Source organism: Meleagris gallopavo, chromosome 3, assembly GCF_000146605.3.
Source record: "Meleagris gallopavo isolate NT-WF06-2002-E0010 breed Aviagen turkey brand Nicholas breeding stock chromosome 3, Turkey_5.1, whole genome shotgun sequence".
In the NCBI taxonomy this organism is placed as follows: domain Eukaryota; kingdom Metazoa; phylum Chordata; class Aves; order Galliformes; family Phasianidae; genus Meleagris; species Meleagris gallopavo.
In genome coordinates, this window is record NC_015013.2 from 31315120 (window position 1) to 31342046 (window position 26927).

Here is a 26927-nt window from a genome sequence, read left to right on the forward strand (position 1 = left end):
TTTTTTGCATTATCATGTGAGATTTATCAAAGACAGAAGGGTGAATTAAGCCCCTGGCTTTTACTGATTTTTACTGAGTGTTAATGTTGCCTGTGAATAAGCTTCTGAGTCTCCTCCAAGTCTTTGAAAATTTTCCATATGATTCATTCTTTGTGCATCCGTTTCCTTGGTACTGCTGCTTTTTAAATCTTTATAGAAACACTCATTTGAACCTGGGTGAAAGACGTGCTCTGTAGTCAACTCCTGATTGTCCTACTGGGCCCATCTCATAAAATCTAATGTCTTATTATCCACCTATATTTTAGTCTTCCAACATATAACACGACCTTGGGCTGTGAACCTGCTACTAACTCTGAAAGATCAGATTGCACTATAGCTTTCACAAGAGACCTTCAGGGGAAATCTAAGTCATCTAAAAGAAGATTAATGACTGAGTAGGTGACCCTGACCTCAGAGAGCCACAGATTCAAAATACCTGATCTATACTATCTCACTATTTTTTGATACAAATAGTTGGAGTTTATACCAGTTGTGATCATTAATGTCATTTCCTCCAAAGTCGGGGACTAAAGAACCTGAGCTTTCTCTTTGGAGACTGGAGCCCTTGGACACACATGCAATCAACCCAGTTGTCATTCTACTCTTTCAGTGGTGGTATAACCAGTGGCTGCGTCCCATATTTGCCATGGTCTTCGCAATCAAGAAACAGAATTATGACGAATTGGCTAGTGGAAGAAAGTTCTTTGACAGGATCAATTGTGATCTGAAAAATCTTTGCGGGCAGCAAAAATTTCCTCTTGGGCTTGGCTATATAAATTCTACATGTAGTCGTACAAATGCCGTATTTTCATTAAATGATTTTCTGATGACTCTGTGTATGCCTTCTGGAAATATCAAATATGTAAAATCACAATTTAGGAAAAAGTATGACTGTTTTTATCAAATGCCTACTAATAAATAGCAATCACTCCTCCAAGTGACATATCAAAGATGATACTGTCCCTTTACACAAATGACAGGATAACAGAGCTGGAAAAATGCCATCATGGTGACTAAGAATTCTGTTCCAGAACATTATTTTAAACACCTGAAATACCATGTAATTTTAAAAAATCTTTTGTCAGTAATATGGCAATGTAGACTAACAACAAAAGTATTTAAAAACAGGTTTTATTACTTTCTATATATACATGCATACAGAGACACTTATATAAACAACTGTCAAAATGAAAACAAAATGAAGCATGCTACACACAAAGAATTAGGGGAAAAAAAAAAAAACAACAATATAAACCTGACTCATTATGGTTGAAGAATAATAATTTAGGACATGACATTAAAACTGAAAAATTTTCTTATCCTCTTGAATCAGTTAGCCAAAACATACTGTTAAATCACACACTGCTTCTTAAAAATAATGCTCCAGGAAGGAAATACTTCCCTTGTCTCTCAGTACAGCTTGTAATACTGTCAGAGGGTGAAAGGATGGCTGATGAAGCCTTATAGTAGATGGTTCATTAATTACTCCTATGGCGCTTGCAAAGCTAGAGATTCATAGTTGTACAAAAGAAAATTGTGTGAAGGTGGACTAGATTTAACTAGATTTAGCTATGCACTTCCCATGGACTACTTCTTCCTCTATAGTGATAGGTCAGACACTTGCAGGTGCCCTCAATGTTTCATTTATACAGATATCTTCAGGGTTGACATGTATCATATTATTATTATTACTGTTTAGTCACTTAATTACATGTAAGGTAAGAGCTGTCAGTGACGAAACTCATATATTACAGAGAGAACCATAAAAAGTTTGTGAATGGGTGGGGGAGTGGTCTGCTTGAAAGTTGAAAAAAGCTTTCTCTATAGTGGATACATTACAGCAGGTTTCTTGAACACAGCAAAGCAGGGAATGTTCCCAAAATTGCATACAAAGCTTAAGAGATTCAATTGGTCCATTTCAGATGTGACATAAATGGGAGCAGACATAGGGAATAAGCAACACTTTCTTGTAATTGTGTTAGAGAATCTAAGATGGTAACACTTCTGTAGAAAAGTGTTTGGAGAACAGAGCTGAAACTGAAAAATTGACTTGTGAGAAGAGAGAAACAGCAGAGCATAATGCATGACTCTAACTGTTTTTGGAAGATAGACAGATGGGAAAGAAAATAAGCACTATGTAGGCCAAAGGCAGAGCTTTGAAATGTTTGACTTTATGTTGAGTAACCCCATGAGTTGAGTAGCTTCATGAGTTCTATCAATTTTGGCTTTACACACAGTTGAATTCAATGGCACAGTCTTATGGACCAAGTTTGGCTCAAGGACTATAAAATGAAGAGCCCTGGGACAAAGACGTGAAGATGTGCCTGCGTATTGCTAAACGAAGATGCTTGTGGTATCAGTCAGAGCTGCAGATAGGTGCAATCTACTTACTGAAATCATCTTCCACTTTGGCTGGAAGAAATACAGCTTTACTGTTCTCTGTAGCTGAGAGAAGCTGTACAATGCTTACACTTCTTCCAAAATTCTTATATACAACATCAGTCTTACCATTTCTAAGTTGTGAAGTAAGAAATATAGGAACTAAAAAAGAAATACACTATGAATGTACCATCTAAGATAAGGAAGATACTTGTTCGAGTATTATATTAATGTTATGCAAGTAATTCTATCTGGAAGAGTGAAATAGAATAGTAGGAATGAAAAAAAAGTTACAAGTAAGCATGACATGTTGGAAAAGAGTGTCCTTCATAAATGTGAGACTTATCAAAGGGAAATAGATAGATTGTGGGTTTATCAGAAGTTCTGTAATTTTTATTCTTTAATGTAATGTTTACTTTCCCAAGAAATCTTATGTATGTCAGTGCAATCATTCCTATTAGTTAACATAAAACAAATTATTTATATTGTAAGTTAAGTTCTTAAAACTGAAAGTATTCCTTGCAAAAATTAGAAGACCTGATTGAAGAAGCATTACACAGACAGCTTGTTCTTAATCTTAGCTACATGGCTTTCATTATCATGCTTCAGCAGTACATGGATAGAGCTTTCATTTGGAACAGTATTGCCTCTGACAGTGTGAATTAAATCTACCTATAGTGGATATTCTCTTACTGGATGGAAACATTTATTAGGTAGTTTGTACTATTCCAACAGACAATGAAAATGATAAACAATTGATTGCAATCAGAAGACAAAACAAAAACATTGCACAGTGCTACTTGTTTGCATAGTTATCAGTAATCCATGGAGGATATAAAAATTCACTTTCAGTGCATGTGCAGCTGTACAAGTGTCTATGCATTTTGAAATTAAAATCACTGTAAGTGCCTGTTTATGCCAGTAGCACATCTCTCACTGAAATTGTCCAACTAAGTTCCTCCCAACGTGTTTGTAGCATCAGAAGTCACATTCCTAAATAATATGTATTCATTTCTATACAACATTTTTGAGTACTTTATGAGAAGTGTTTACTTACAAATCAATTCTGGCATTTTCTCTAAAAGAACAAAAGGAACACTGCAGGATGTTCTTAATTTTCTTTGTCTTGCATATCTGAGAGATGAGATGGGATGAACCATGTGTTTTGTAGAATTCCAAGCAATCTGGTGATATGAGGCAGAACACAGTTCTTTCACCTGTATCCACGATGAGCCTCAGAGAAGCATTTGCCAGTGGCTCTTGTCCTCTTCCTATTGTAGTTCAGAAATCTTAGTAGTGCAGTTGATGAGCCCTCCTGGAGCTATTCAGCAAGCATATGCTTGCACCAAAATATGAGGCAGAGAGTTTTATTACCCTTTACATATGAGGAGTTAAGGACAATACATGAAGTAATGAGTCTCAAATGGTAAAATGGTAGCAGTACAGCTTGAAGAGATGGATTCCCAGGCCATGCTTTTTAAACCGAGCTTGACACAGAGAATGAATTTAAGGAGAGCAATACCAAGCACTGTTAGACTGCACGGTGACAATTGGTCTCTATGTACTGCTTATGAAATTCTTCCAGACCTCAGTGAAAGGAGAAGAGGAATCTTGTTTTAAGTTTGATGTTGACTGAGCAATTAGACTGCCTGCCTGTGGATAAAAGTGACAGTGTGTTCTCAGATGAAAGTTTTGTTTGTATTTCTCTGTCACATTCTGCCTCTGTAAGAATGAAGCTTTTCTTCCCCCAGTACAAGTAATGGCTTGACATTAACAATCCAAGACAAAGCCTTCATGGCAGTTATTCTTCTCTCATCGGGAATCATGATTGAGTTACATTTGCGAAATTTTAATTGTGATTCCAATATTTTCCTTTCCAGAACAGAATAAAACACCAACCATAGAATCATAGACTCATGAAAAAAGAACACTAAGATCATTTAGTCTAACCCTCAGCCAATCTCCACCATGCCCACTGACCACTTCCCTCAGTGCCACGTCCATGCATTTCTTGAACACCTCCAGGGATGGTGACTTCTCCATCTCCGTGGGCAGCCTGTGCCACTGCCTCACCGCTCTTTCTGAGAAATTTTTCCAAATATCCAACCTGAACCTTCCCTGGTGCAACTTAAGGCCATTACCTCTCACCCTTTCAAGTAACAATTCTTTTTCTAGAATTTATCCTATGGGAAATGAAATGTAAGTTTTCAAGTGGTATTTGGATAATGTCCTTGCTTTAACTTTTGTTTAGTCCTGAAGTGGTCGAGCAATTGGGTGCAGTGATCTTTGTAGTCTCTTCCAGATTAAGTATTCTACTCTACTCTACTCTACTCCATTTCATTCTATTCTATTCTAAAATAGTTTATAGAAATATCAATATAAATAAATATTTAATCTTTTTCTGTTCATGACCAACTCTGGTTTTAGTATGTTTGTGTCATTGTTTCTTTTTCCACATGCTGAAGAACTGACCTCTCTACACACACTAATTTGGAGGAAATAATCTGAATGTGGAAATCAGAACCTATCCCATTCAATCAAGTATAACTCAATTTTCCTTCTTCAGTCTTTACTGGTACTCCCAGTGACTTCAGTGGAAACAGCACTGAGACTTGAATTCCTTAAACTGTCAGAATTAGATTACTAATACTCCTTTTCCTCCTGTTCCTTAAATGGACTAATACGCTGATCTGGAATCCATGATTTGGAAAAGGAGTTACAGATTAAATGTGTTATGATGTGTTTGTTTGGAGGTTTCTTCTTTTTATTTATTTGTTTATTTATTTTTATTTCTGTAGGCAAGAATTTGAAGTATAGCAGTGGAAGAATGCTCCAAATGAGTTGTTTATATTGTCTACCAACAGTTACTTGTTTTTGTAATTCACCATTACTGATGTTGATAAATTATAATAATATATTGTGAAATGGCATGACATCTGTTCTGTGGGGCAGCAGAATGCTGATATGAAAGCTCTTCCTAACCAAAAGCAATTGATATATATGTGCAAGCAATTTTATAGTTTTGTCAAACAACATAAAAGTGTTATTCTGGATTTACTAGCAGGAAATAAAATCCAAATTGAAGTAAGGTTTTAATAATGGCAAGAAAAAAAAAACAACCTAAAACAACTCTCAATGCTTGTCATGTCACCAATAAAAAAAAATGCACAGTGCACTAAACATGAAGCCTTGAAATTGGAGTACTTTCTTGTATACAGAATTAAGAATTTTATTTACTCTAGCAAACTCATTTCTAGAAAATGAATAAGAATTACTATTCCCTGCATTGTCTTTGCTATATTTTAATTGCAGTTATTGATAGAATTACTGACTTCACAGCGGCCTTTTATATGTGCCTATAGGGGCTCAGTCCTGAAATTTTCACGTTGCCGTCTCTCCATCTTGAAACTTGAAACAAGAGGTTTTAGCTTAGTAAAAATTCAGTTTGCCAGTTTCAGAACATGGAGATTTTAGTGTTCAGGCTTTAGATGCATAATACTGAATGCTCAGATGAGTAAGTTATGCTAAGTGAATCTTGAAATACAGAAATACAGATGGCGAATGCTATTCTTTTTTTCTTTTTTTTTTCTTTTTCATTTTAAAATGATACGTCTTTGGCCAAATCCTACTTCTCCAGCTAGTTTGTTTTATCTCATCAACTTTTATGACAAACAACAAAACAGATTTAGGCAGTGGACATATAATGTTAAAAAACAGGCAATTCCAACTTAATCATTTTTCACATTTTTTGCATGAATGTAGTCTGCGGAGCAGTCACGTTTTTTTTCCAGCCATTTTTTTGTCATTCACCATTGGTATTAAATCCATCCAGTCAATTTTTATTTCTCTTAAAGCCTCATTCCTCTCTCTCAGTGCTGACTCCTGCTTTAGCTAGTTTTAGGACAGAGGAGAGAGATGCAGCCAGTACCTTTTTCAGCAGCAAGTCGTCTTGTTTAGTATGATTCTTATTTCTCTCTCTGTAGAAAACAAAATTTACTTCCAAGTGTCTTCAAAGGAAAACAAAGTCCTATCCTCTTTCTCCTCATCATTACTATAAAAGAGAACTTCTCATTGGAGTGAGAGGTGCTTGGGACAGGATAAAGGATGACTTTATTAAAAATATTTAACTAATGTTTTTTTTTTAACAGTTGCATTAAGATGTATTTCTCCTAAAAAGCCTAACCTAGAATTTTAAAAAATCTGAGTTTTTTAGACAAAGGAGAGAAAAGGAGAGAGCATATTGTGAACTGAATCTGCAGCTGAGAAGGTGGAATCTGATGGTCTCACCAAATTTAGTATGCAAATAATCGTAGCTTAGTTATTAACACTGCTGATGATCGCCCCTTGTAAACATTGCTTGCAAGTATTGGAAAATGGGGTTAAAACGCTATTTAACATCACCACTGAAAGTAGCAATGATAGCTATTCTTCTATCCTGGAAACTGCAAAATATTTTTAGAGGCAAGGAATGGAAAAGGGAAGGTTGTGTTTAGCCTAATGCCTCTCTGCTGCGTGTTCCCTCATCCTGGGCAGCCTATATCCTGCTCTTCCCTCTCTCTTAATGCAGAAAAGGAAAAAGGAACCTTTCGTCTGGTATTTCTCTTCTTGAGTTTCTAGGAGGAGGGAGTAACATCAGCCCGTGGAAGAAAGGTGGAATTGGATTTGAGGTAGAAGTCAAATATTGGCCTAGAGAGCATGAAATGAAGTGATTTATGATGAGGAAATGCAGGGGTTTATGCTCCAGGGCACTGTGTCATCTGATATAAGGACTAGTATTTGTAACAGCAATATAGCAATACTGTATGGCTTGGAAACCCAATAGGTGCTGGCAGGCAGGAAAATCAGCCCAGAAGAAATGTATTAATATCCTAACCTCAAGATTTCTGGACTCAGACTCATAATTTTTAATAACTATGACCAGGTTAAGGTGTTGTCTTATCTAAACCTCAGATTGCCAGAGAAGAAAAGTGCTGAAGAAAAAGCATAGTCGGGTAGCTAATGGTTTCTCTCCTGGGAGATGTGATGAGCTGAGCTAGTTTCTTTTACACATCTGGAGAAATTGTTGACTCCCAACCAGCTTTCTTATTTATATGGTAATTTTTGCTGTGCCACAAGTTTGGGTAAAATTGTGCTAGAAACTGTGAAGAACCAGCTCAGGAATAGGGGAAGCTAAGGGAGTTCTTACTCAGGCTATTTACATCATCTATTGCACTGCTAAATGGGAGTAATGGAGGACTGACTGTCACATTGGAAAACCTGGAAAGTAAACTGAAATGGCATGGATATTGAGTTACAAACAGGCCCATTTGATGTCAAATTTTAGATACTGTAGATTTTTGTGCGTGTGCAAGTAGGACCTGTCCCAAAAAGATATTAGCTCCCCCAGTTACACTGGAAAAAGGAGCAGATCTTGGATATGTTTTATGGCTTTTAGTTTATACCAGTCAGAATAGGATTAAGTTGATATTGTAGTTGTGAACGTTTCAAAATTCACAGTATGGAATCCTGTGTGATTTGTGGAAGTAAAATACCTAGAAATCTTGCACATTAACTGTTCATATGTTTTTATGTGCTTTAATTTCAGTTCTGATTAACTGATTTGTGTATGATCTGAGCGTTCCTTCTGTTCTACAGTAATCAACCCTGATTATCATTTTGCCTTTTTAGTCTCTTTAAAAACAACCCTATTCCCAAACAAAAATAACAATTTTCTCATCTTCTGGGGTAACATGCAAATTAACTGCAGAATATAAATGCATTTTGCACAGGTAGCTAAAAAAGAGGAGAGGCTGCAACATTCTGTAGCTTTTGAATTTTGTGGATGCCACTTGTTAATACTTCTTAGAGTTTATGCTAGTGACAGTATCAATTGCTGCATACCTCCATTACTGCAACATGGATGGATTCTAAAAGCCTTTTGACAAAAAGGATACTCCTTGTGGTATTTTAAATACAGTTGCTGTGAAACACTCTACATTTTTGTTTTATATTTTTTAGTATGATGATTGAAAATTCAACTTCAGTAAGGGTCACAGGATAATCAGTTCTATTCTTCCCTAATTTTTGATTTTCTATTTGTGTTTAAGAAGCTGAAAAGCAATCTGAAACTCATTGATTATCTGCTTATAGTAGCTCATCATTTTGACTGAAAAAAATCAACTAGCCTTTTTCACTTTGTTGGATGTATTCCAAATAGCAACAAAATGGGGACTGTCGTATTTGAAATTTAATCAGAATGATGATAATCTGGTTAATTTAATCAGAAAAAAAAATGTATTTAAACAGCAACATGGATTCTGATTTTAGAGTGAATGAATTGTTCTATTCACTGCTAAATATATATATATATTTATCTGTGGATTGTAGCATTTTCTCACAATTTTATTTGCTTTATCTCATGAGTGAGAGCAACATCTTTAAGAAATGGATGCATTCAATTAAGTTTATTTAATCCACTGAGTGTAAGATTTTCTCTCCTTGATTTTTTTTATTTTTTAGAATGTTATAAAATCCACTGCCCCACATCAACCTTTCATTCAGGTGACTATGAATTTGCTGTTTCCTAATTAAACATCTCCAGATCAATACTGTTATCCAAGTGCATGAATTTGGCTCACTTTCTTTTATCTAAGTATTTAAAAAGCAAATGATCTGCTGGGTGTTCTGGTTCCTTGGCCTTTTGAATGGTCAAAACTTAACAGAGAACTGAAATGCATCCTTTCTGTGGTGCATCTGAGGCAACACAGAAGAAAGCGTATCTGCTGATATCGACGTCACAAATCAGAACAAATTGATAAATTGCAATTTGCAGATGATTTCAATAGAAAATTAATGCAAAAGCATTGAATAGAGCAGATTTCCCCAAGAGTTGTTTTTTATTTTTCATTGAGTATCCAGAGATTTTTATGTGAACAGTGATGAATCCTTTCAAGAGTCTGCATTTGATCAGAAAAGAGTGATAATACTTCAAAATGAATCTGACAGATGAGATATTTGTGTATGAACAGTCTCACTGAGTTACCTCTGATTTTTGAAGGACTTTCAGAAATGAAAGGAGAAAGGAATTTAATACTTTGCCATTTATTTTGTGAAGTGAGTGTTTGAGCCATGTGCTGTGAATGACTCAAATCTGGATGTTTGAATTCCTTATCAATATTTTGACAGAAAGGATGTAACATGCAGTCTAAAAATCAGTTAAGATGGTGGAAAGGATACCTGTGAATATGGTTCAGAGATGTATTTCATCATTCTGTCTTGGTTGTGGTACTTGATCACAGTAAAAAGCAGCCATGAAATTTAGATGTAGCAGAAAATAGATTTTGTCTGAGGAAGTAGCAATTTCAGTGGTCAGTCCTCTAGTGTTAGTAATGTATCACTATTGAGTAAGAACCTAGAGAAATTTTGATGCCAGTATATCTAACCCATATTAACTCATAAATACTTGGAACAGGAAATTACAGATAAAACAAAACCAGTAGGCATTCTGACTGATCCCATCAGACATGGGGTTTCGTCCTAGATATTATGGCTATTTATGTCCTGTAACCCTCCTGTTATCATCAGACTACTTAGTTACTTTGCAACACAAGTTCATGTGACAGTGAAAATGAACTGACTAGAGCTTTGCTGTGTTGGAGCACCATTGCAGTGTCACACTCCATGAAAGCTACCAAGAAAATGCATGTGAACTCATCTTTCAGCTTTGAATTAAGTTCCTTTTAGAGGCTTTCAATTGAAAGATAGAAAGAAATATTTACCAAAGGCTACTGATAAAATCTACACTTTGTTTCTTCTTTTTAAATAGCAAAAGGTGCAACCTCCCTTCTGGCAAAAAGATGTAAATTGTGAATTTTAAGAAACAAATCCTGCTGCACAGCAGGTTCAGACAGGCTGCTACAGTTGGGGCCTTAAGGCATTCTGTGGCTTCCCTGTGGTAAGCCATGGTTCTCATTTATAAAGCTAGGAGAATTCCCACTGTTGCTATAGTCATATGCATGATTCTTCTTCCATCTGAGCGCTCTCAGCATCAGTTAAAATTGAAAAATAGGCCAAATGTTGGTTGCTATGTTATCAGCTATTCAAAAGAATATGTTTTATTTTTTTCCCAAGGTAGGAAATTAAGGTTTATAAAGAGAAAACAATAACAACAACAAAACGCTAAAAAACAGCCAAACAAAAAACAAGAAGGAAAGAAAGACAGAATGACTCAGTAAGCTGGTGAGTATCTTCCTGAGTCAGACATGGCAGCAAAGAAACCAGAATTTATTTCTGGAGAAATTTCTCAGGTAAAACATTCCCATTCTCCTATGAACTCTACTTTTCCAAATACAAGAAATCCTTTTAAAAAAGGCCCAAGTACATATCATGATCATTGCAGAAGTATACTCTCCCATGTCTGGTCAGCTTGGAGTCTTCATCCCTTCTATTAACAGACGTTGGTGGATCCATTTTAACATGTCCTTTTGATTTGTTTTATTCTTTTGATACATAGAAAATGTATGTCACGGGTCAGTTAAGTTTTGTTGGTAAAAATACTTTGGCCTTTTACAAGTCTTCCCTTTGAAAATTTGATTTAATATCCTCTTCTTTCCTGCATTGTGAAAAAATTAAGTATCTTCTCCATACTTATCTTCTCTAAGTCTTTCATGAAGCACCAAGAAATCTCTATCTTCTCCCTTTCAATCTTCTATCATATCTTTTTCATTGCCAGAAGTGCTGCTCTGCTGCTTCTTGCCCTCTGTGGGAGCTATTTCAGAAATTTCATAGTGCCTGCTGCCCTCCTGTGTAGAAACAAGGAAAAGCTTTGCATGGAAGCACCTGTGGAGAACACCTGAGCCCATCTGCAGTTGAAAGCAGGTGTTAATCATTGTCCCAGCAAGATAAGTCCTGAATACTTCCAGCAAGGGAGGTTCCATCACTTCTAAAGACAACCTATTCCAATGTTTTGTTGTTCCCACAGTGAAGAACATTTTCTTGTATCCAGTGCAATTTCTTTTGAAGCGCTTCATGCACATTCTCTGTCCTGTCACATGTCCTGTCACTGTGTCCTTTTAAAAAGAATATTTCCATCTTTTCTATACCTACTTTTTAGGTATTAGGAAAACATGATTAGATTCTGTCCTGCCCTTTCTCTTCTTTAGGCTGAGCAAGCCAAATTCCTTCAACCTTTTAGCATGCATCAAGTTCTCCAACTCTGTGATTATCCTGGTTGGCCCTCCACTGCACCACATCCAATATTTCAATGTGTCTTTTGTATTGAGTGCTGAAAACTGGACTTATTATTCCAGTTATGACTTAGCAAATGCCAATTAGAATGAAATAGAGACATTTTTTATCTTTTATTTTACTTATTCTGATGTGTTCCATGCTCCATGTTGGTTTCTTGCTGCGAAGATGTACGGTCAGCTCATGAGCACCTTGCTCTCCACTGAGAATCCAGGTCCTTTCTAGCTGTGCTATATCCAAGCCAGAAATTCTGCTTGGGATAATTCCCTCCCAGATGCAGGACAAAATAATCATCTTCATTAAACCTCATTCAGTTTGTGTTGGGTCAGTCTTCCAGTCCATCGAGATCTCTGTGTGGTATAGTGTGTTACACACCTTGTTATGTATCGGTTCTTTCTCACAGAGTGAGGAGCAGAACTGTGTGCATCACTGAAACCCTGGATTTGTGCCATTTTGCACAATAACATAATAAAGACAAATAAGAGTAATAATAATAATTTCTATTATAGACAAGGATACTACTTATATTTTAGTAAATTCTTACGAGTGCATTAAAATAGTAATAATAATAATTTAAAATTATGTTTTCTTCTTCTAAAATTATGTTTTTATTATGTTTTTTTCTCTGTTCTTCTTCTATCAGTAATATCATACGTGCCTTTTTGACCACTAGCGCAGCTGCCTGGATCTTTTTACAGAGCTGTCCATGGTGGTTCTGAAGCTTGTTTCCTCAACAGCAAGATCCAGTAGTGTGTTTGAATAGTTAGCAGGTATTTTCTATATATATTCCTTCAAATTTTTCAACACTAAATATAATCTATTATTTTATTGTCTAGTTTTTCAACTTAAAAAAAAGATAACTGAGATGGGTATGGTGAAATACAAAACTGTAATTTTAAGGAAAAAACAAGTATTCAGTCCTCGCAATGCAAGGAGCAGAAGATATATAATATACTAAAAAAAAAAAATATGAAGAAATCGTTCATCAGCTAATGTGATCTTAGATTCAGATATTGTGAAGAATTATTTAGTATCTACTTTTTTCTTTTTTTTCTTTTTTTTTTCCCCTCCTTAAGACCAAATGTTGTTCTTACCTGGAAAGCACAACACAGGTAAACTGATGATAGCACTTAATCTATTTTGAAGCAAATTGTGGTAAGAACATTCACTGCGAATAGAGCTGAGTGAATGTGCAGAGAACATTCTTTTAAAAAGATTTGTAAGCTTTTATACTTTGTGAGAAGCCTTGTCGTGCTTGTAGGCATAGTACTGACCACGATATGGAGCAAAATTTTCCAAGCTCATTGAAGTTTGAGATAAATATTAATATAATTTATTAAATAAATGCCAGGAATAAAACACAGACTGTATTTTTGAGCATTAACTGTCAGAATTCAGAAATAGCTTGTGATGAGTACACGACTATTTTTGGGACATTACACATAGCAAATTTATGTCCCTGACTCTCTTTTCTGTTTACAAAGACTACTGCTCCATTTTTTAAACTGCCTTATCTTTTCCCAGGCTTCATTCTTTTTTGTAACATGTTTCTCATACTTCAGGATGCTTTCCTATTAAGAGGGGTTTGATTCTCGATTTTTGATGATAGAATTTCCGGCAAGTTATTATGTTCTCGTATCTCATTGACAACTCATGGAAGTACGCCTTTGGTTGAAGTATGTTGCAACTATAGTTTTGGAATGCAGACTGAAGTGTTTCTGATTTGGGGCTGAGAAATTGTCTCCCATCTACGTTCTTTTCTGCTTTGCTATCAAAAAGGGTGGAGATGAAATCAAATGCTTTTAGCTTGTACCGCCACTGAAAGGAAGCAATTCTGCCCTCCTTCCATCCCACTCCTTTATTCCCTTCCCTGTGTATAGTCTGTGTTATCACAGGTGTTTCTCGAACGATCTGGCCTAGGTTAAAACCACAAAGGCAGCCAGAAAATGAAGATGCAGGCCTGCATTTGTAGCAGTGTCTGTACCATCTTAAAGAATTAAAACTATAGTTTAGACAGGCCTTATTTTCTAATGTTTCCAAATTCAAAAAGCATCTTTTACAAAGGGCTGTTTAACAGGGTAATAATCACAAATATCTATGCCAAAAACTTGTCCCTTGAATTGGTACTGAACATCAACATCTGTTAATTTTTCGTCTTCTTTTCTGTCCTTTGATAGAGAAATAAATAAAATCGGTCTTTAATGGTAGGGCCTGTAAGATCTCAAAAAGTAGAGGATAAAATATTAATTTCTAAGTTGTTTCCCCACGAAGCTGCTTGAATGTTCCCCATTGAGCTACTTGTTAGTCTAGAAGTCAGCTTCTTACTAAGTAAAATGGTATCAGTAAGTGCTTGTTAGCAGAAGAGATGGCCTGTAACTGCATATTTAAGTTAATTTTAGCAACTATTGAGACAAATTCTCACCTCCTCCCGGCCAGATATCTTCTAATTCCCTAGGAAAAAAGGCTGAAAAAAACCCTGAAAGGAATGTTTCCAATTAGTGTGGCTTTCGCATATTTAAATTCTGTCTATCTCTGCCAGATAATTGAATAAAATGTGATACGTTCTTTTGATCTTTGTAGAGATGATGTAGGCTGTAGATATTGTTTCATTATGCAGTTCATGTTGACATAGATAGCATTATGCCACTTACAGCTTTTCTTTGGCACAGCTCTGGAATCGAGTGTTCAGCAGTGATTAATGACCGAGAGTACATGGACCTATTGTTGAACCAAGGATCTCTCTAATCTCTGCTCATCTTCTTTGTTTCATTTCCAGCATTTGTTAATATGACTTCTGTGAATGGTTTTCCTGGTTTCTTGTCCTACAGTTTGTACTGCTAGCAGTTAGCATAGTGGTGCTATAGAACTAATGATTATTAAATATCATTTGTCTTAGTTCTTGCTTACTGTCTTGTCTTTGATGCTCTGTATCTGCCCTGCAATTTTTAATTTAGAGTTTAGTACCGAAAAGACTTAAACCTGTGCTAGGCTTTTTTTCTAGTCCTTCCACACTGTACAATCAATTAATACCTTTTGATATGTTAAGCCAATTAAGTGATGTGTGTGTTAACATAAATATTTAATTGTTAAAGAGGAGATCACTCTGTCCTAAAGCCTTAATTACATTAGAAGCTGTTCAGATGATTGCCAAGATGAAACAGTCCATTATGAATGTTTGCCACTGAAGGAGATTTCTGCTTATTGAAAGACAAAAGGGTAATTTCATCTAGGATTGTTGCAAACTGTACGAGTCCTTCATACTGATAAGGGAATTCTCCCTCTTCTAACCTTGATATATACTGTAGTAATGAATTTATGAATCTTTAAAGTCGGTCACATCATTAAAGGAGGGATATAGTGTTAACACTGTCTAGTAAATGATAAGGATGAAAATGTATCTGCAGAACAGTTAAAGAGATCAGAGTCAATACTAATTTGTCAATAATTCCTGTCACTTTAAAAAGCAAAAATAACATGATAACTGTAGGCAGCTGTAGGTCATTATTATATTCCTACTGGAGTTTGAATATTTCCAATGACATAGTCTTCAGACAGTAAACTGGAGTCTTAGAAGATCTACACATCCTTGACACTGGGCTGCTGAGGCACCTATACTGTAACTCCTATGAGATACCTCCATAGTAACACAGAATCCATGTTTCCTTCAATCCAAAATGTTTCTGGTTTGGGACAAAGTATTCCTTTCTTGCCGTTCTGCCTAATTATCTGAACATCTTAACATGTGAACAGAATCTGTTTTTGAACTGCTGTAGACTCTGTAGTCATGTGTATATCTCCCACTGAAAACACGTCACAGCGGTTTCCTTCAAAATATAGTACAACTATGCATAATGTATGGGAAGTGTTAGAGACATGTGCTATGTGAATCAAAGTTTTAATGTCCTAGTTTTCTCAATATTATTATCTATTCACTGAGTTTTTAAAGGAGCCCTGATTAAGAATTATGTCAGCTCTGACAAGGCGTAAAACCAAGCAAGACTTTCACAGAGAACCCAGAAAAGACTCTCTCTGAACATGTTTTAATATTAAAATCAGGTTTCAGGAACCTGGTTCTTATTTTGCCAGAAGGATAAGGGGTGTATCAATAGAATTCTACTTGCTGTCAGAGTGCTGCCACTGCAGATCTTAGGATAAGGGGGGGAAATTGAAAGAACAATAGGTTTCCTTTTGTCCCTGACATGGCAGTTCTTATTTAAATAGTTGATATATATTTGCTTCTTTATAGTTGTTGACTATGTCTCCTAAAGAGAAGATATAAAATCTCAGCCCTCCTTGCTATCTTAAACATCTGATTAATATTTATAAATATCTAAAGTGAGGTGGGAGACATATGGATGAGGCCAGACTCTTCTTGGTGGTGCATAGTGATAGAAAAAGGAGTAATGTCCTAACATTTGAACATAGAAAGTTCCATACAAACATGCGGAAGAACTTCTTTATGGTAATGGTGACAGAGCACTGGAACAGGTTGCCCAGAGAGGTTTGTAGAGTCTCCTTCCATGCAGATATTCCCTGGACACCTGGATGCCTATCTGTGTGACCTATTGTAGGGAACCTACTTTAGCAGAGGAGTTCAACTCAATGATCTCTTGAGGTCCCTTACAATCCCTGCAATTCTGTGATTCTGTGAACATACGCTTGGTAGTTAAATACCTGGCTTGACCTGAAGTCTTATCTCCTCCTTATCTGCAAAACTATTTAAACGACAAATAGAAAACTTGGTTTCACACCTGAGTGCAATCTTGTGGAAGAAGTGGAACTGGACCCTCTCACTTTAGCTGGAATATTTCCTCAGTATCAGATTTTGTTATGAGTCTAAATTTTAGGCTAAATTTAGTTTGTATATAGACTTTGGTCTTGCTGACATTTCAGCTTTAGATGCTTAATGCTGGGAGTAAACACCTCGACATTGTCAGGACTGTCTGATGTCAAGATTTTGTCTATGCAATAAGGGAAGTTGTTTCTCAGTTTAAAATAGAAGGAACAGTCAAGAAACTTGAGGTATCTGTGGGAATGTTTGAAAGGATTCTCCATGGGGAGAGGCTGCGGTCACTCAGGCTGCCCAGTCTGGAGAGGAGGCTGATAGACGATCTTAATACTCTCTGCAGCTCCCTGATGGGAAGCAGGATGAGGTGCCGGGCTGTGACCTGGTCACTGATGGCACAAAGCTGCCAGGGCAGGGTCAGGCTGGGCATCAGGAGAAGTTTATTTACCATGAGGGTGGTCAAACACTGCAGCAGGCTTCCTGGAATGTTGGCTGGTGTCCCATGCCTATCAGCGTTCTGGAGGCATTTAGTCAGTGTCCTCAGTAATGTGACTTAACTTTAGGTTATCCCTGAAGTGGTCAGTCATTTGCGTTCAATGATCTTCATAAATCCCTTTCAACTGAACTATTCCATTGTAATAATGTGAGATGCTCTTCTGTTTTGCTGAAGGGCAAGATGTGACTGCTTAAACAGCAGTGAGAGATTTCTGTTGTTCCTGGGGTCTTCTTCAAGGAGATAAGGGAGGAACAGATTTGTGGAAGTGCCTTTAGAAACCGAGGCATGGAATGAGTCTGAAATGAATTTTCATAGATTCTAAGATAATTGTGCTGTCATGTTGTTGAAAACTGTATTTATTGAACATTATATTATTAACTATTTCTTGAGCAATAAACACAATTTGATAATTTCTATATTTTAATAGCACATGGTAACTGCTAAATAAAAGCTATGCAAAACAGTTTTACATAATTTGAATGAGTGAGAATTTATTCTATTTTATTTAAGAATTTTTAGTATAATTAAAAGTAGTAAAATAGAGGGGGTGCTATTTGGCTGAGTGCTTTATCATCCACTAGGAAGGCAGCTGCTAAATCTATTGAAAAATCACTTTAAAACCTAATACATAGGATGAGTGCTTGCTGGGTTATGAATGTTCATTTTTCAATTTTCTAGCCGTATTTTATTGCTCTATTGAGGATAGTAAAATAAGAAAAGGACTGGTGGGAGTGTAGGAACATGAGGGTCAACATGGGGGTCAGGTTGAGAAAATGGGAAGAAATGAAACCAGTAAGGAGACATGCATAGGGGATCTTAAAGATGTGAGCAAAATCAGTGTGGTCTCTGGGTAAACAAGGGGAGATGTGTACTTTGCATGCATTCAAGGCTGATTTTTCAGAGTGAAATTATTGCAGTTTTGCATTCATTGGCTGAAAAGAGGGAAGTTAACAAGTCACAACACAGATTACTATAATAATATTGATGCTTTTTTCCTGGAAAACCATCCTGATTTTTAGGAAGGTCAACATTATGCTTTTGGGTCTACTGAAGTTAAAAGCATTGGGTATCTAAATCCTTTTCCCAGCTCAACAAGGATGACTGGACAATTCAGTTTCTCTTCTAATTACACTGAATCTCAGTGGCTGCCCTGACCAGGCTGCAGCCTGGACAGATGGGACTGGCAGTCAGAGTGGTGGGAGCTGCTCAAGGGACACTCCTAATCAGCAAGGAGATAGAGAGGGGAGCCCCCAGGACACAAAAGACGCAGAGTGCTGGAGAGCACTGCAGTGAGAGGTGCCTATAAAAACTGAGTAGAGGAGCAGAGTCATGCAGTGGGGAGAAAACAGAATAAGCAGGCGCTGCTTAATGCCCAGTTTCTCACCGGAAATTATGAGCACTGTTACCCTCTTCCCTGCCTTTGCTATGTGGCAGTGGCAGAGCTCTTTGTCTTCTGCCTGCTTTCCTTCCACCTGTTGCCCATGCCCACGCATGCTGCCATTATAAGGAGCATGGCTGGAAGATGCGGGTTGTCCACTCCATCAAGGGTGTGAACCTCACACACCAACAGCAACTGTGTGGCTGTTTTTGTCAAGGAAACTGGGAGCAGTGGGACCAGAGCTGGCCAAAGGTGACCCAGAGTAGTCTCTGGATGTATGTGTAGACAGAACGAAGTATGAGACTACGGAGAAGATTGTCCACAGCCATTAAAGATGCACTTAGTTTGAACATCTGCCTGACAGCTGATTTTGACTGTTGACTGAGACATCCACCTTTAGTGAGGTTCCCTGTCTATAGCATATGAAAGGCTGCATGGGATTGGCTCTGGGATTGCTTTTGATGTCTACTGCCAATGGAAAGGGAAGCAGACTGCACTCTTTTCTTATGCCACTTTGCCTTCCATCTTCCTATTTCTTCATTCTTTTCTTTGCTGCTGATGCTCTCATTCCTTAGCTGAGGAAAGGGTGAGGCAAAGTGAATGTCAGGGTTCATTCAGATTCAGTGAACTGTCCTTAATGGCTTCAGACTGAGTGAAAATGCTGCTACTCAGGGGAAATTCTGGACAGGAATGGCTTGTGGCCTTCTTCCTCGTGACTCAGTCTCCTGGGGCTGCAAAAAAACTGTGTAAGAAAGCATATACAGTGGCTAGCTGCAGAATCTAATGCTAACCATCCTGCAGTGTGTTATTGTGAGGAAAGCATAATGTTTGTCATGTTTTAAGAAAAACACGCTCTAAATTAGAACTTGAACGTGCTGAAACAAATTTCTTCTATGAAAATGGACTTTGAATCCTAAAGCAGTCATGCCACATGACGTGAGCTAGAGAAACCTGAATACAATCAAGAGTATGACTCTAAATAAAAGATTCAGTCCGTATAAATATTCTCACACATGAAGATTGATACCAGCTTATCACGCTGATAGGATTTGGTGCATACAGTCTGCAAATAACTGCATATTCTTTGCAAATTTGGAAATCAGCTGAAAATTGAGACTTTATCAAATTCTTCATACCTATGTACTAAAAAATCTCTGGTGCCAGATATAATGAAGAAACACAGACAGAACACTGATCTTTACTGACAGCATTTGTATTTTTTTCATAGTTGTATTTATGTTGGCCCTGTGATTCTACATGATGTGGGGAGATGTTTCTACTAATACACAGGAAACCCTTGAACATGGAAAATGATTCTTACTAAAATGGATCATGTTCCCAAGGGGGAAACAGCAAAATTACCTGAGATTCATAGAATAAGGAATATCTAAAATTGCCCAATTATTTAAAGTGAGGTATTTTTCTATCAATATAAGATCTTGCTGAGCTTCTGGAGCATGACTCAGAATAGGCGTTTTGCCTGCAGTTGACAGTATAAATATTTTATATGATCTCACAAACTATTAGAATAATAGAAGCAGTGTTATTTAATCCACTCCTAGCAAAGCAGATGCTTACCAGAATGCATAAAGCACTCAGGGAACTGTTTCTGTTGTAGTGGAAATGTGTTGGTGGAATGATTTATCTGAAGTTAGATTCCTCGTTGCGGAAGTGGATTTGATGATGAGACACAATTCAAGGTTGTACTGAAAACTCATGGGGAAAAAAAAATGTAGTTGATGGAAATGTTGTTCATAAAAGAACAAAAAAAAAAAGCCTATCTAAAAGGCAAGCAGGTAAAGCAAGAATCTTATCTAGGTACAGGATCTGGGTGGGGGCTGTGAGTGACTCCATGTGGTGAATTCTTCTGATTGGATGCATTCGGACTGCAGTCCTTGGGTCTGTGGTGGGTATTTGAGTGTCGAGGGAGCAAAGGGTGGATGGCCTAAAGGCTGCTTCCTTAGCATCCATCTCTGCAGTGTGGGGAGAGATGAGTACTCATTGCTAAGCACCACAATTTTGCACACTTGATCCAGGGTTAGTAACCAGAATGTAACTCTTGCTAAAATCCTATAGAAGACATTTGATGTGATGTCCTTTTCCTCTGAGGTGACTGTGCCTAAATCTGTTAAGCAAAGTGAATGGTTAAAAAAAAAATTACTAAACCTGCTTTTGCTGTGTGATACACTATCTCAGTCTGCATCGTTCTGTTTATTTACGTTTTGTTTTTCATGCTTGTTGTATCTTTTATTAATGTGTTTGATAACATGGCTTCAGCTGCAAGGCAGATTTTTTAACTCTATTGAGGTTTTGTTAATTTTTTTAATACAGATTAAAAAATGTGAGCAGCCCCTGGATTAATAGGCTTGAGCTGGAAATTTATATGTGAGTAACAAATATTATAATACCAATGAGCCAAGCAGAAGAAAGGGCAATTTATGGCAAGGGACTGCTCTGGCAGTATGAATCTGACTTGTGGGCTATGGGGTGAATCATCCCATGTTGCCACAAGGACTGCTGCTACTGCTGAGCACCGTCAGCAAGTGGGATAGTCAAATATGTGCATGGCAGGGTTGAGGAGTAAGGCATGTGCAAGAGATTAGGAAAGGGACAAAGAAAGATCGGCTGTTTAAAACTGGACATCGCAAGCCTGGCTGGTAGTTCATGTTGTATATAACTCAGCCAATTCATTGGATAAATCATTTCGTATGCTTCATGAAATGCAATTTGCTTCCATGGCCAAGCATGACAAAGGTTTCACAGAATCGCAGTTGGCAAAGAGCTCTTCTAAGGTCATTAATTCAGGGCTTGTGAGTTTGCTGAGGCATCTTGTCAGAACATTAAATAATCACACTATGTCATGAGGGAATATCTAATTAAGAGTCCAATTTCTCAAGTATCCGAGTACCTGTTACAATGTTCTGAGAACCCTTAATTCCCACCAACAAAAGCAGCAGCTTAGGGTGTTCCCAGCAGGCATTTAATAGGATTGTGCCCTTACTTTATTCAGATGGGGTAAGTTCAGGCCAGTCAGGTGAAGCGACAGTAATCAGACAAGACAAGATAATGACAAATAGGGATACATCCCAGCAGGAATGTTATTACTTGAAAATGATGGAACATCGTTTTCTAAGTGAAACCCTTCTAAAGAACAGGGCTGGATGTAAGGATGTACTCTTAGGGATTAAATTTGTGGCTTTGAGAAGGTCTATCTGTACTCACATATGCAAAAGAATGGTGAGAGGCGACATGTACCCTTTATCAGCCCCAACTGACACCCTGTAGGAATAAACTACTGAGTTCCCACCTACTATTTGAACCCAAGGTCTTCAAGGATTTAGACTACTTTGCAAGTGTTGTCTGCATTATAAAGGCAGATCACACTGCATCTAGTGCTTCAGAACATAAAGCTTAAGAAGAATCTATTCAGGAAAATCTGAGAACCAAAGTTTCCTGAACAGAGCTCTTGGTTTGATTCAAGTAATGGAAATTAATTTGAGGTGGGTAGATGGAGATCTTTCAGCAAGATTTTTTCTGTTCTTATACACCTGTAGCTGTATAAGAAGAAGAATGCTGGATGTAATCAGAAAAGAATAGATACTGTATTTTGATATATGATATGTCTTCTGATGAAGGTAGATGAAAATAGAAGTGTTCTTTTCTGAGTATGAAGTGGCATTACAAAAGAAGTAAATGAGAAAAGATCATACTATTATGCTAAGCTCTTTTGGGAGAGTGGAAGGTTAAAATGAATCTCTGTGTTATCAGGCTCTTAAGTGAGGGATGATGCATTAGACTACCTGATTTTATTTGATTTGTTGGGAAACCAGAGCTTCTGTGCTATTTCTTGAACAGAATTACAGGCTTCATTTAAAGAGAGAAGCAAAGCATACTCATCATTCTGGAAGAGATCAACGTAAGCATTTTCTATATCATGAGTAATGTTTACTGGAAGAAATCAAATTACTGTAACACAGACCATCTGTTTTCTTTGCATGCAATCATGTAAGTGTTTTAGGACAAGCCATCCTATTTAATCAATTGTAAATCTGTTATGGGAAGGCATGCTTTCTGTAATAAAATCTATTTTTGTGAAAAATGTAAGAGTTTTAAATACTGGCTTCCTCTGCATAAATATAATTTACATACTGTTCATAACATAAAGGGTAGGGGTGTACAGCAGTAGCTATTATCTGTTAAGAACTTAATATTATGTCTCTTTCAGTAGCCATTTTTGGATATTTGTTGTATCCACAATTCATTGGTGTTCAGCACTGCTGGGAGAACAGCAACATAAGTAGTAACATTTACTTATAGCCTGGGAAGTTGCTTTCTGCATATAACAAATATAGCATATATTGTTTCTATTTTGTTGCGTGTCTACCATGACATAACTGATCACGGGGGAAGTTATTTGTCCATTCTCTAAATATGTAAACTTGGAAGGACAGAAGGAAAGAAAAAAAAGGTCAGTTTTCTTGAAAATGACTCTGTAGAGTGACATTGGAAACACTTAGAAGTTGTGATGTAAAAAGAAGACAACAAAGGCAACTTTCCCTTTAATTCCTGTTAGCAGATGCATAATTGGGCACAACATCTTATTTTTGTATCTCTTACATCAGTTTCCTTGATTCAGATATTGTCCTCAGATGCATGTAAGTTCTTTTTAAAATCAGAGGAAGTTGAAGGTCTGCATCTTAAGCAAAGTTCTCTGATTTCAAAAGAAGCTGTGTGTGTGTGCAATGCCAGAAGTTGTGCCGAATTGTATCAAATGGCCCTGAAATAAAAGAAGGGAACAAGCACTGTTAGTAACAGCTGGAAATTCCCTAGGAAGAAATTGACTGTCCTTCTCAGTGAGGTCAGCAAGCCAGAATTTCATTTGTTCAGACATTTCCAGATCAGTGGTATTTTGACTGAATAATGAGGCTGCTTACTCAGGCTTGAGGAGTGCACGGTGCAAAATTCTTGCATTTTCTTGGGTAAATGGTAAGAAGCAAAGAGGGAGAGACAGGTGAAGTACGCACTTGACAAAACAATAGTGCCTATACTCCAGTGCCATCCCATGGTACAGAGGAATCTCTCCACCCAGGGGAACATTGAGAGAAATGAAAGGCCCCTATAAGGCCTCTCCATCTTGTTCCCTTCAAGTACATTTGTGAAGGCTGGATTCAACAGCAAGTACACTAAGTGTTTCACAGAATCCAGTTGGGTACAGTGGATCTCTGGAAGCCATCAATAACATCCTAGTCTAAGAAAGACAAAGTTAGATCAGGTTGGTCAGGACCTTGCTCAGTTGAGTTTGAAATGTCACCAAGGATAGAGATTCATCAGCTTCTCCCAGAAGAAGCTTCTGGTTCATCAGACTTCCTTTTGCTGCCAGTGTTCCCCAAGAAGCTTCTCCTGTTGCTCCTTGTCTCTCTCACCTGTTTCAAGTCTGGCTGATGCCTGACTTCCCTAATTTCACCCCAGATGGCCAGAAAGCGATGTTCTGCACTGCTCCCAAGCAGCCCTCCCTGCCTCTTTGTAATCTGTTTATCCTTGCGATACCTCTGCTTTGATTTATTTGGTCGTTCATGTGTGATAGGGAGGCAGTCTTCTGCAAGCAACTCACTCACCTGGGTCTTTTTGCTCTCTTGATTTTTTGAAGACACGTTTCAGGTGGAGCTGTTAAAAAAAATCAATACAAGTGATGTTTTGATTTTTCAGATCATCTTCTTACCACGTCCATCGTTACTTTCCAAATCTCTTAAGCAAGACATAATAAAGTATTCTGAAATACACATAAATATTTTACTTCTGCTTTTTTTTTTTTGCATTTGCATATAAGTAAATTTACTATTTTTTTTAAATATTTATTTGGAATATGTCAAGAATTTTTCTTTTTTCTGCAAATTTTTCTTCTGAGCCAGAACTTTTGAAAAATAACCATTAGTTCTCTAATAGCTTCAGTAGATTATGTACTATATTTTCCAATTGCACAGTCTGTTTTACCCAAGAAAGTTGTATTGATATATTTAAAAGTGTCATAGAAAGTACTGGACTAGTTCTAAGAGCAATTACTGCTTGGAAATTTTCATATTTTTAATAGTGAGAAATAATTCAGCAAAATGACTTCATTCAATTTGTGGTAAACAGGGGTAAACTGTGAATTACAGCTGTCATAATTACATTTTGATATAATAGTAGTGTTCATCTGAACAATAATAAAACAATTTGCTTAGTCAGCAACTACAATAAGTATCTTAAAAATACAGAAGTTCTGACTCCTTTTTAAGTACAGTAAGTAGAGAATACTGCTGTTTATTTTAAGAATTTCCTGTGTCTGCAGTGCTGAGTACACTGAAATAGGAATCAGTGACAAGGTGCCGTATAGGAGACTTTATTTATAGTAGCTTTATAATGGTTCTAAAGTGAGACGATAGATTTTGATATTCTTGACCTTTTACAGAAAAATCTCTGAAGAGATTTTTGCTATTTTACCTCTAAAGTTGCCCCTATTACAAATTCTTTGCATTTTAGGCTTTTTGAGGCAATGAAAAATAAATCTTGGTTGGTTTCCTTTCTTTTAAACTATTCTGCTCTCTTGGCTGCTCAGCTTACAGTTGGGAAATTATTGAGGGAAGCTCTGAAACTGACAAAGTTGGATGTTTGCATATTTCTACTTTTAATAGTGCTCTTAACTGCAATATATTTGGGGTGGTTGCATGTTTGCTTTTCTCCACCTGACCCAGCCATGGCAGTGAAGTGGTTGTAGAGGATGTGATTCATCTGTACGATTTCAACAGCTCTTCTTCCAGTTCTCTACCAGATTCACCAATTTTCTGAAGAAAAAGGAGAAGTGTCAAAGAAGATTATCATGGTCTCTCATAGATCAATTAGTGCTATGGCAAAACAGAAAGAAACAGAACTGTTTGGTCACCATTCTAAAATGGTGAGGTCTAAAATACTGAGGTCTGACCAGCTCATCCCAAAAGTGGAAGAGTTTGCAGTTAAAAACAAACAAACAAACAAAAATCTTTAAGAAATACATTATCAAGTGAAAAACAAGTAGAAAGTATAGTTTAAAGAAGATACAGGAAAGAGAATATGCTGAGAATTGGTGGTATTGAATGGATATTTCGGACAGGACCACGGCCATTGCCACGAACAGCTGCATAGAAACTAAAGAATAGATACATTTAACATAGATGAAAGAAAAACATCTTTGAAATGTGCACAATCATCTAGTAGAACTGATTGCTATCAGATAGGAAAAAGATTTTGGAAACTCTCCTCACATTTTTTATCTTTCCACAACTGAATAGCGCAGCTTAAATGATTCTGGCACTTTCTAAGCAAAGATCCCTGCAGACTGCTTTTTCAGAAACTCTCCTGGTCATTTTATTCCTCTATATTAGCTACTATTGAAGGCAGGAAGGAGGAACAACTTGAATTATGATATGACTGGAAATGATTGTTCGAAGGTCTTCATACACCCTATTTGGTCTCTTTATCTCTGTCACAGGGAACCGTCTTAAACCCAGGGCAAGAAACGTAAAGTCATTTGGCTGTCCCTTATCTCTAAGGGCACCTGATGCATAAGTGGACTAGAGAAAGGAAAGAAAGAAAAACCTCCAAAGACCTACAGATCATCTTGCTGGCAGGGTGAGTAAATGTCCCTGTGTCTCATTCTTGGATTAGATACACGGCAAGAGATCCTGTTTGAAGAGTTGCCTCAAAAATTTTCTCTCCATTACTCTTCGAGAAAAAGGTTGTAAAAATTTCCCACTGGAGACTCACATATGTTCAGAAATACGAAGACAGACACCCCCTATATTTTCAGTTTAGGCCTAGAGCATGGATTTCATAGAATAGACAGTTCTGTGTCATGTTTCTTTTAATGTATGTGTGCTGTGAGGGCCCTTTTCAAATTGAGTGGGTGATACAGGAATATATAACTGTTACTGAAACTGTCCAAACTCCTTGTGATTCAAAAAGAGATCCAAAAGAAAAAAGAAGGTAGGAAAAATCTTTTTTTTTTTAATTCTTGGCATAGTTAGACTCCTATAGATCTAGATATGTGTTCCATGCCTTGTTTAGGCAATCTTTTCTTGTTCATGAAATGAAATGGAAAAATTACCTAATTGAGAAGTCTATTTATGTGATAGCCAAAACCTAATTTTATGATCCCTTTTTCTTTCTGTGTTTACCTATTCCAAAATGTTGTAGAGATACATATCTCAGCAGAGTGTGGAGCATTTCCTCCAGTTTATAGCAAGCCAATCCATTGGATTCAAGTGTTCTGTCTACAGATAATTTACTTTTCAACAAGATAATGAAAATCCAAACATATGACTGAAATGGAAGAAAATCCAACTCAAACCTGAAGATTACCTGGGAGAAATCCAAATAGTGTCTTGTGTCTCTGCAAAAGGCAACAATAAAAATGTTGCATTCCTCCGTTAGGATAGCCAAAAGTCACTCTGAGCATGTACTTCCACTGTGTTCAATATTGCTCATCTTTGCACTCTACACAGTGGCAAGGTTCTTCTCTGCTTCTGTATTCTGTGCCTAAACTGAATGAAACTGAATGAGTATAATGAACTCATTTTCCCCATAACACAAACCTACTGAACACTTTTTTT

At 37.0% G+C, this 26927-nt stretch overlaps 1 long non-coding RNA gene across 2 annotated transcripts in view; it reads left to right on the forward strand.

Moving 5' to 3' along the window:
• LOC116216449 overlaps positions 1-26927 on the forward strand; it is a 394546-nt gene that overhangs the window by 58882 nt on the left and 308737 nt on the right. Inside the window, exons 2-3 of one of the 2 annotated variants that reach the window (XR_004159201.1) lie at positions 25808-25947; positions 26512-26912. This is a non-coding gene — a long non-coding RNA (uncharacterized LOC116216449). Of the gene's footprint in view, positions 1-25807; positions 25948-26511; positions 26913-26927 lie in introns of those variants that run through there. The other variant, XR_004159200.1, reaches the window with a different exon arrangement.